The sequence below is a fragment of the Galeopterus variegatus genome, unplaced genomic scaffold, assembly GCF_000696425.1.
Source record: "Galeopterus variegatus unplaced genomic scaffold, G_variegatus-3.0.2 Scaffold53, whole genome shotgun sequence".
Lineage (NCBI taxonomy): Eukaryota > Metazoa > Chordata > Mammalia > Dermoptera > Cynocephalidae > Galeopterus > Galeopterus variegatus.
The window spans coordinates 358042-366219 of NW_007726164.1; positions in this window are offsets into that span (position 1 = coordinate 358042).

The window sequence follows — 8178 nt, forward strand, 5'->3', positions numbered from 1 at the left end:
AAAAAAAAAAAAAAAAAAAAAAAAAAAAAAAAAAAAAAAAAAAAAAAAAAAAAAAACATTAAAATGCTGACCATCTGCTAAAAGGTGCCCTGAGAATGAAGTTCAAGTATTAGAGGAGATATACTTTTGAGATTTTTTTTTTTTTTTTGCTTTTGATGCATTTGTATAAATGCAGGGATGACTCTTGCCTGAGAGTTCAGATGAGCCCCAGTACCTGGACCAAACCAAAAGAAAAGAATATAAATGAATGTATTAAGAACCTCATTTCATCCCCAATACCCCATCTAAAAAGCAAGCTAAATGCCCTAGATTCAGACTCCATGGTCCAAAGCCTGACTCCTGGGCTTCTGCGTTTTCTTAGTGTGGCCGTCGACATTCGCTCTCCACACCGTCCACCCTGCTCTGCACCCTGAGGGGCTGTCTTGTGTGGGTGGTAGCAGCTGGGCTCCTCCTTTCCCCTGTTGCATCTGGCAACTGAAGAGAATCTGAGGAGAATTTGGAGTACTCTATCCTGCACTCTTTCACTGCCTGCCCACGTGTTCACGTTGGCATGTTCCTCATTAGAGGCCGCACCTTCTGTCTGTAGCCTTCTCTTATAGCCACAGCTACCAACTTTCTGGGTCAGAGACCCTGGCTAACCCCTTCCCACAACTTAGTCCTTCCAGCTCCCGTATTCCAGTCCCAGAGCACATTATTGTTTCTCTGTATCCTCTCCATTGAAAATAGTCCCTTCCCTCTGCTTTTCTAATTGCTTGTGCCCAGATCTGCCTGGATACCCTCATCCCCCCTCAGGGCCCTCATCATGAGGGCTGAGACCACTGGCACCGCCCCCCTACCCATTCCCTGTACTGTACAGTCCCCACAGCCACCTTCTGCAGCCAGCTTTTTCCACCTAGTCCTGCCACTGTCCTACTTTGTCTTAGTGAGTGTGTGTCAGTGATGGTGCTCATGCCCCTCCCTGTGGCAGCCAGAGCTGCGGTGGAGAGATGTCTTCCAGAGGATTCCAGTTGAACAACTCAGGCAGGCTAAGAGCCTGGATATTGCAAAAAGTGACCTTGAAACTGTCCTTGAGATTGGAATGAAGGTTTATGAGGTGAAGCTGAATAGTTAAATGATCTTTCTCAAAAATCTGAAGCATTTGCCAGAAAGCATAAGTGTATTATGTTTTATATCACCCTGATTTGGTATTATATGACTTGATTCTGAAATATTTTCCCCAAATTTTTGGAACTGAATAAAAATATTTAATAAATATAAATTTATCAGTATGTATATATAGCAAACTGTTATAGTATACAATATCCATTTTCTCCCCTTCCCAAGTGTGATTGTGTGTTGTTAGCCAATGAAAGCTAACAGGACAAACTGTACCGTACCCTCTCAGCTAAGGATGATTAGTTCGTCATACTGTAAATACAGTCTGCAACGAACCCGCCACCTCCCTACCTGAGTGGAGTGTGTTCTGCAATGTGCATATTTACTTTCTGCCATTTAATCTAAAGAAAACTTTGAACTCTTAATGGCTGACAAAACGTCTGTAAAGGATAGTACTGGACTTGCTGCAAAGAAATACATGAAAAATCATTCCCTGAGTGAATTTTGTGATTGGAGGAGACTTTGAGGAAGTTGTTGGGGAAAGAGCAAGTTAGGAAGAGTAGTCAGTTAGGGATGGGCGGGAGACCTTTGCCATCTTGAGGAACTTTGAAAACGTTCTTGCAGCCTGGGATGATTGACCAAGATGGTAGGCATGGTAGCCGGAAGAAACAAGGCAGGAGGCCTGTCGTGACTTGAAGGATGTTGAAGAGAACCATAGAGAGCCTTTCTGTGGCTAAAGGCCTTGGTGCTAAGGTGGGGATGTCATGGATCTGCAAAGAGACTATGCTCTAAGCACCCGGTTCAGTGGCACGCCCATTTCCCGCACTGCACCCACTCTCTGTGCTAAAAGGGCTCCAGGAACTGTTTCTTTTCTGTTTTCTGTAACAGTTACTCTGAATGTCCTGACAAATGAAACAAAGGGAAGAAAGAAAATTTTCACCTAGAGCTTCCCAAACACAGTTTGCTGCAGCTTTGCAAAACAGGCAAAATAAGCAGCTGTCATGCATTCACCAAATTCAGGACTCTCCCAAGTATTAAATCAATCCTGTCAAAGCAGTTTTATTGCTGATGGATGAATGGATTGAAGGAGATACATAGCTTTAAAAGAGCTTGCCATCTGGAGTAGAAAACGTGCTGTGAGGCCCAGTCGCTTGGCACCATCCTTTCAGAGCCCAACAGTATTTACTGGGTCCAATTTTGCTGCTCCTGGGCTTACTTTGTTGAATTGTGCTATTTTAAGAGCATTCTACTTTTCATGAACTTAACATCAAATTCAAAATATTTCCATGATTCTGGTAGGTTGTAAAGAGCCATAGTTATTCACTCAAAACAGTTAATAGTCCAGGGATTGACCCAGCTTGGTCTTTTGGCAACTGTACCAGACTCATATCTGGGTCTCACTTTATTATAATTATCTTAATTTATTATCTTATTGTTTCTCTAATTAGTAACTTGACTCTTTCAACATGGGTGACACATTGGACTCTCTTGTTTATTGCTGAAATTTAAGTGGGAGTGAAATTTTTTAATAACGGCTCCGTCTTATGTGTAAAGAGGGTCATCACTAGCAAGGCCTATGCTGTGTTTATTTTCTGGAGGCAGTGATGGGTTTACCTTGATCTACTTATTTTCTTTCACTCAGTTGTCATGTTCATGTAATAAGAGGCTGGGGTTTGTGAATTCATCTGGGACACATGAGAAGTGGCCTCTTTAGCTTTAGTTGAGCACAGTGGCTCAACTAAGCCAAGCAAATACAAAGAGGCATGAGGTGTTCCTCTGATTTCCTGTGTCACTCTAGGAGAGGCCTCTGCCGTATTTGTATCTTCTGGGGATTGGCAAACTGAGTAGAGATGAGTAACCAGAAACCAGCTGTCCCCTATCATTACAGAACAGCTTTCTCTTTGGCTCATTTCAAATTTATTATCTTTAAAATGACACTCAAAATACTTATGAAAGGAATTTTAATGTGGGACAGTTTGGGTGAATGAGCAGAATCCCCCAGTATGAGAAGAATCTTCATAGCACATTTGTCCATTATGGAAATGTTTCTTGGATTAACTCTAATGCTGTTCAAGGAAGCCAAAATACGTAACCCCTGTATACATGTTAACCACAGAAGCATAGGCTATTCAGATTTGAGAATACTGGAAGGTACTCTCCAGTTCCCTGAAGATAACTAGAAGTAAATGAGTTTAAATGAAAATAGACAGAGGAGAGGTCTCTCTCCCCCCACCTCTTTCTCCCTTTCGTTTCTTTTCCATCTTTCCTTCTTTCCTTTCCTTTCCTTTTCTTTCGAACACCACACTCTAACCAATAAGCCAACCAGCCAGCCAAGAGACGGTTTTCTTATTGGAGAAACTGGTAGACCCTAAAAAGAGCTGTCTTTGGAAAACTATGGAATTTCTCCTTTTTTTTTTTTTTTTTTTTTCTTTTGTCTTTTTCCGTGTCCGGCAACGGATCGCAACCCTCAGTGTCGCCCCCGTACCGGACCGGGACCGGCAACGGGATCGCAACCCTCGGTGTTGCCCCCACGCCTCGCTCAGCCAGTGAGCGGGAACCGGTCTGTATGTGGGATCCGAACCCTCGGCGGGAGCGCAGCCGCGCTTCCCAAGCGGCGCACTAGCGCAGTGCGCCACCGGGCTGGCCCCGTCTCCTTTTGAAGACCTTTAAAATTAAGAATAGATCTCTGTTGTTCTGTAGGGCATTTGATTTATACACAAAAGGGAATAGACTAGAGCAGGATTTTTCAATCCGTGTCCAGTAAGAAGTTTCTCAGGTTGGGGTGGGAGGGCCAAGTGGAGGGTAGGGCTAGCGGGTAGGACAGCATTGCCTTCTCTCTGAGACATGTGCTGCTAAACCTGGAAAAGAAATACAACCCTCATCTATTTACTTAGTTCCAAATTTTAAATTCAGCCAAGAGATGATTAGGAAGCAAACATTAATGACTGAAAACATTGAAAAATTCACTTTGAAATTAGAGCACTTCTTCTTTAGATATTGCACTGTTTTTTTGGTGGCTGTCCTGTACAGGGATCTGAGCCCTTCACCTTGGCATTACAAGGCAGTGCTCTAGTGCTAGCCAGCCAGCCCCTCTTCATTAGATATTGTGACTAAGAGAATTTAGTCACTCAATTTTAGTGTTTGTAGGTTAGATGTCTCATGTAAAGAGGCTATCATGTATGGCTCGTAGTAGGCACTTAATAAATATTTGTTGAAATGAATGGGTGCAGAGGAGAGTATATATAACAAAACACATTAGGCCTATTTATAACTTGAACGTTATCGTCAGAAGAAGCATTGAATATATTTGTTGTGTAGAAAAGGGGCCAGCATACTTTTTCTGGAAAAGACCAGATAGTAAATATTTTTGGCTACGTGGGTTGTATTGTCAATGTCACAACTATTCAACTTTGCTTTAGTATCATGAAAGCAGCCATAGATAATAAATAAGTGAATGAATGTGGTTGTGTTCCAAATAAAACTTTATTTAGAATAGAAAGCTGCTGCAGGTATATGTTGGCAAAAGTTCATCTCACTTTGCTGTCATTTCAGTAAAGTTTTCCTTTCAGATCTTTAAACTCCTATAAGGTGCTTCTACATAATAACGTATTAGAAAAACAGATATTTCTTTTTCAGAATGAGAAGTCTGATATATGAGAAGCTTTGCGTGCCGTGGATGCCGAATTTTTAATCCATAGAATTAATTTTCTTTTCTTCCTAACACAGATACAGTCTCCCTCCTTTCTTAACAAGAGCCAGCCATGACGGAACCAGATGAAGTCCGTGTGTTAACACCAGGCAATCCAACATGACCAGATTCAGGATGCTGAACACATTTCTGTGAGAAGCCAAAATGGCTGACTCATAAATCAGCAAGGATTTTTTACATGTCTCATGTATTACAAAGCTACTCTCTTTATAGAAACCCTGACATATTTATTCTCTCTCTCTCTGTCTCTATCTCTCTCAAACACACACACACACTCAGGCACGCACATGCACATGTGCACAGATCTGAATAGTTACTGGCACTTTTTTACTTAGCTTACATTTTGTTTTATTGTTATGGCATCCAATACTTTTATTGATATGATAACAGCATTAGTTCAAACGATTCCAAATTTGAGCTACTTTCTAAGAAGATTAGAACATTCATTGTTTTTGAATTGAACAGTAAAAGGAAACAATCTGTATGCTGGGTGGACTTATAATGTAAAATTATCTCATTAACTTTACCTCCAGAACCAATGATCCAAAAAAATCCAGGACACTGTAGTATTTCCGTGCACACATTTTTTCAAAAAGCAATCTATATAGCTGACTAGGAATAAATTTTATTTATATGAATCCTTTTTAAAAAAGCATCTGATATGTAGCAAGTAGGTAACTATTATAAATGTTCATGATTGTGTCTAGAATGTGTCTGGAAATGTAGCAAATTCACCCTGGGATTTTCTATAGCCCTAAGCAAGTCTTTTACCTCAGGACTAGGTTAGCTAGGGTTTCATTTTTAGAATCACAAATTCAAGATAATAAGTGGCAAGAGATCAACTTATCTGGCCATATGCCTTTATTTTTATTTTATGTTATTTTATTTTTACTGATAATGTACCTGAAACTCAGATAAAATGACTTGTCCATGGTCTCCTGTCTCATTGGAGCTTTGGAGATTCAGAGAGTATTTTTCTATTCCAGCTTGGCCTGAGATTTCACAAGAACCGGGATTCCGTAGGGGAAGGCAGGTGGTCCAGGAAGAGGCCATGAGATTGATTCATCGCTCAGTAGGTCTCATCAGCCTCCCTGTGATTTTATCATCCCCGAGTCCTCTCTAAATAGCGACAATGGGCAAGTGCTGTCATGGCTTGTACGTGGGGGACTTGGTAGTCCTTCTTAACACCTCAGTCATCCTAAAAAAGAAAAACCATTTATATTTTTGTTCTGTAAAACAAGATGATTGTAAATAGGACATTCCGGATAACTGAAAATTCTGTTTCTACAGGCACTGTGCTGGTGCTCTTGGTTCTCACAGTTTATATTTGCATTGCATGTTATTAAAGGGTTAGACAAAAGTACAGCAAAGTATATTCTTCTCTAAGAGAATACAGAATATAATTTTTCTTCAATGATGTTGCTGTGGTTTGAATGTTTGCGTACCTTCCAAAATTCATGTTGAAACTTAGTCCTCAATGAAATTGTATTAAGAGGTGGGGCCTTTAAGAGCTGATTGGGCCATGAGGACTCCACTCTCATGAAAGGATTAGTGCCTTATAAAAGGGCTTGAAAGGACGACTTTGCCCTCTCAGCGTTTGTTCCCTGTGGAGGATGCAGCAACAAGGCACCATCCTGGAAGCAGAGAGCAGCCCTCACCAGACACTGAACCTGTTGGCCCCTTGATCTTAGACTTCCCAGCCTCCAGAACTGCAATAGATACCTTTCTACTATTTATAAATTACCCAGTCTCAGGTATTTCGTTATAGCAGCACAAACGAACTAAGACAGATATAAAAGAGCTTTTGGATATAGCAGTGCCTCAAGGGTCACTATTATACAGCATTGTAGAGATAGACAGTGGAGGTATAGAACTTTGAATGACATCTATATTGACTTGAACATAGAGGAGATACATACTAAACATGTCTAGAACAAAAGCTGCATGAAGGTTTTAAGTTGCTTACCAAGTGCTTTTGATTGGTGAGAGCTGCGGGGAGTGTGGTGCTGAGATGTATTCTTAAGTCCTGCCCAAGGTCAGAAGGATAGAGCTTGTGAGCAATTTACGATGTCTGCCACAGGCACAGGAGGAGGATGATGGCCATTGGTTATGTCCTGGCTATCACTGATTTGAAAGAATCTTCCAGATTGGCTGTTCATTTAATACATTAAAGTGAAGGCTTATGTCATAAGTAATACAGCAGATCTTGGAGAAAGTATAGGGACAAAAGTTTATTTGAAAGCAAATTTTTCTTACCGCATCTTTCCTTGTCATTTAGATTTTGTAATGACAGTATGTAAAGAAAACTTTCTATAGGTTGTGATTTTTAGTTGTTTGAATTCTTAATAAATGTATATTAGTATTTTTGAGTCCTATCAAATACTTATTAGATCACGGTGGTTGGGAAATATATTCCAAAGTGAAATTATTCATAGTAGATATATTTTCATTGTTTGCTGTTGAATTTTCCAGTAACCCAGTCAAGATACCTCTGGAGAAATACTTCACAGTATGAGGTACAGCCATGGCCCCACTTTCTGAGAGTAAACCCATCAGATTTGGGGTGAAAAGACCCAGTCCCAAACCTGGTTCTCCTATTACTAGATCTGCTGTTATTTGTAGCCTTTGGCTAATCACATGGCTTTTGTAAGCTTCACTTGTAAGGTGGCGATACTCCTTTCTACCTGAAGGGAATTGTGAAAATGAAGTAAAGAATCCCAGACCCACTGTTGCTTAGTGGTGTGTGACCTGGGAAGGTTTCTTAACTTCTCAGTGCCTCAGTTTCCTCATCTATAAAACAGGGATAATAAAATAGTGTCTACCTCATAGGGATGTTGTGAAGAATGACTTAAAACATGTCAAACAGAGCAGTGCCTGGCACATAGTAAGCACTCAATACATTTTGGCAATTTATTATTATTATTGTTGCTGTTATATAAAACTTTTGAAAGAAAGGACTATATTAAGGCAAACAATTATTTATTATCACCTACAGTGCATATGTTAGAAGTGGGTTTAAACACATTTCTCATATGTGGGAATACATCAATACTTGATAGAAAGGACTTGTTCCAAATATTATATCTTCTCAATTTTCCTTCTTATCCTTTCTTTTTACTATAGTTTTTTCACCTTTTCCTTATCTTCTGTGTTTCTTTCATTCTCTAGAAATAAAAAGTGATCACAAGATGGGAAAGATTATATTCCTCCAACTCCTCAGAAAAAAAGATGTTATAAAACTGCAATGTAATGCTCACAATAAAAATAATATGTAGTTGAATCTTCAAGCAGCAAAAACAATCTTAGCTTCATTCTTTTTTTGGTGTGGCCAATGAAAGCCTACAAGTTTTTCTGTGATTTGTGGGATGCAGAGC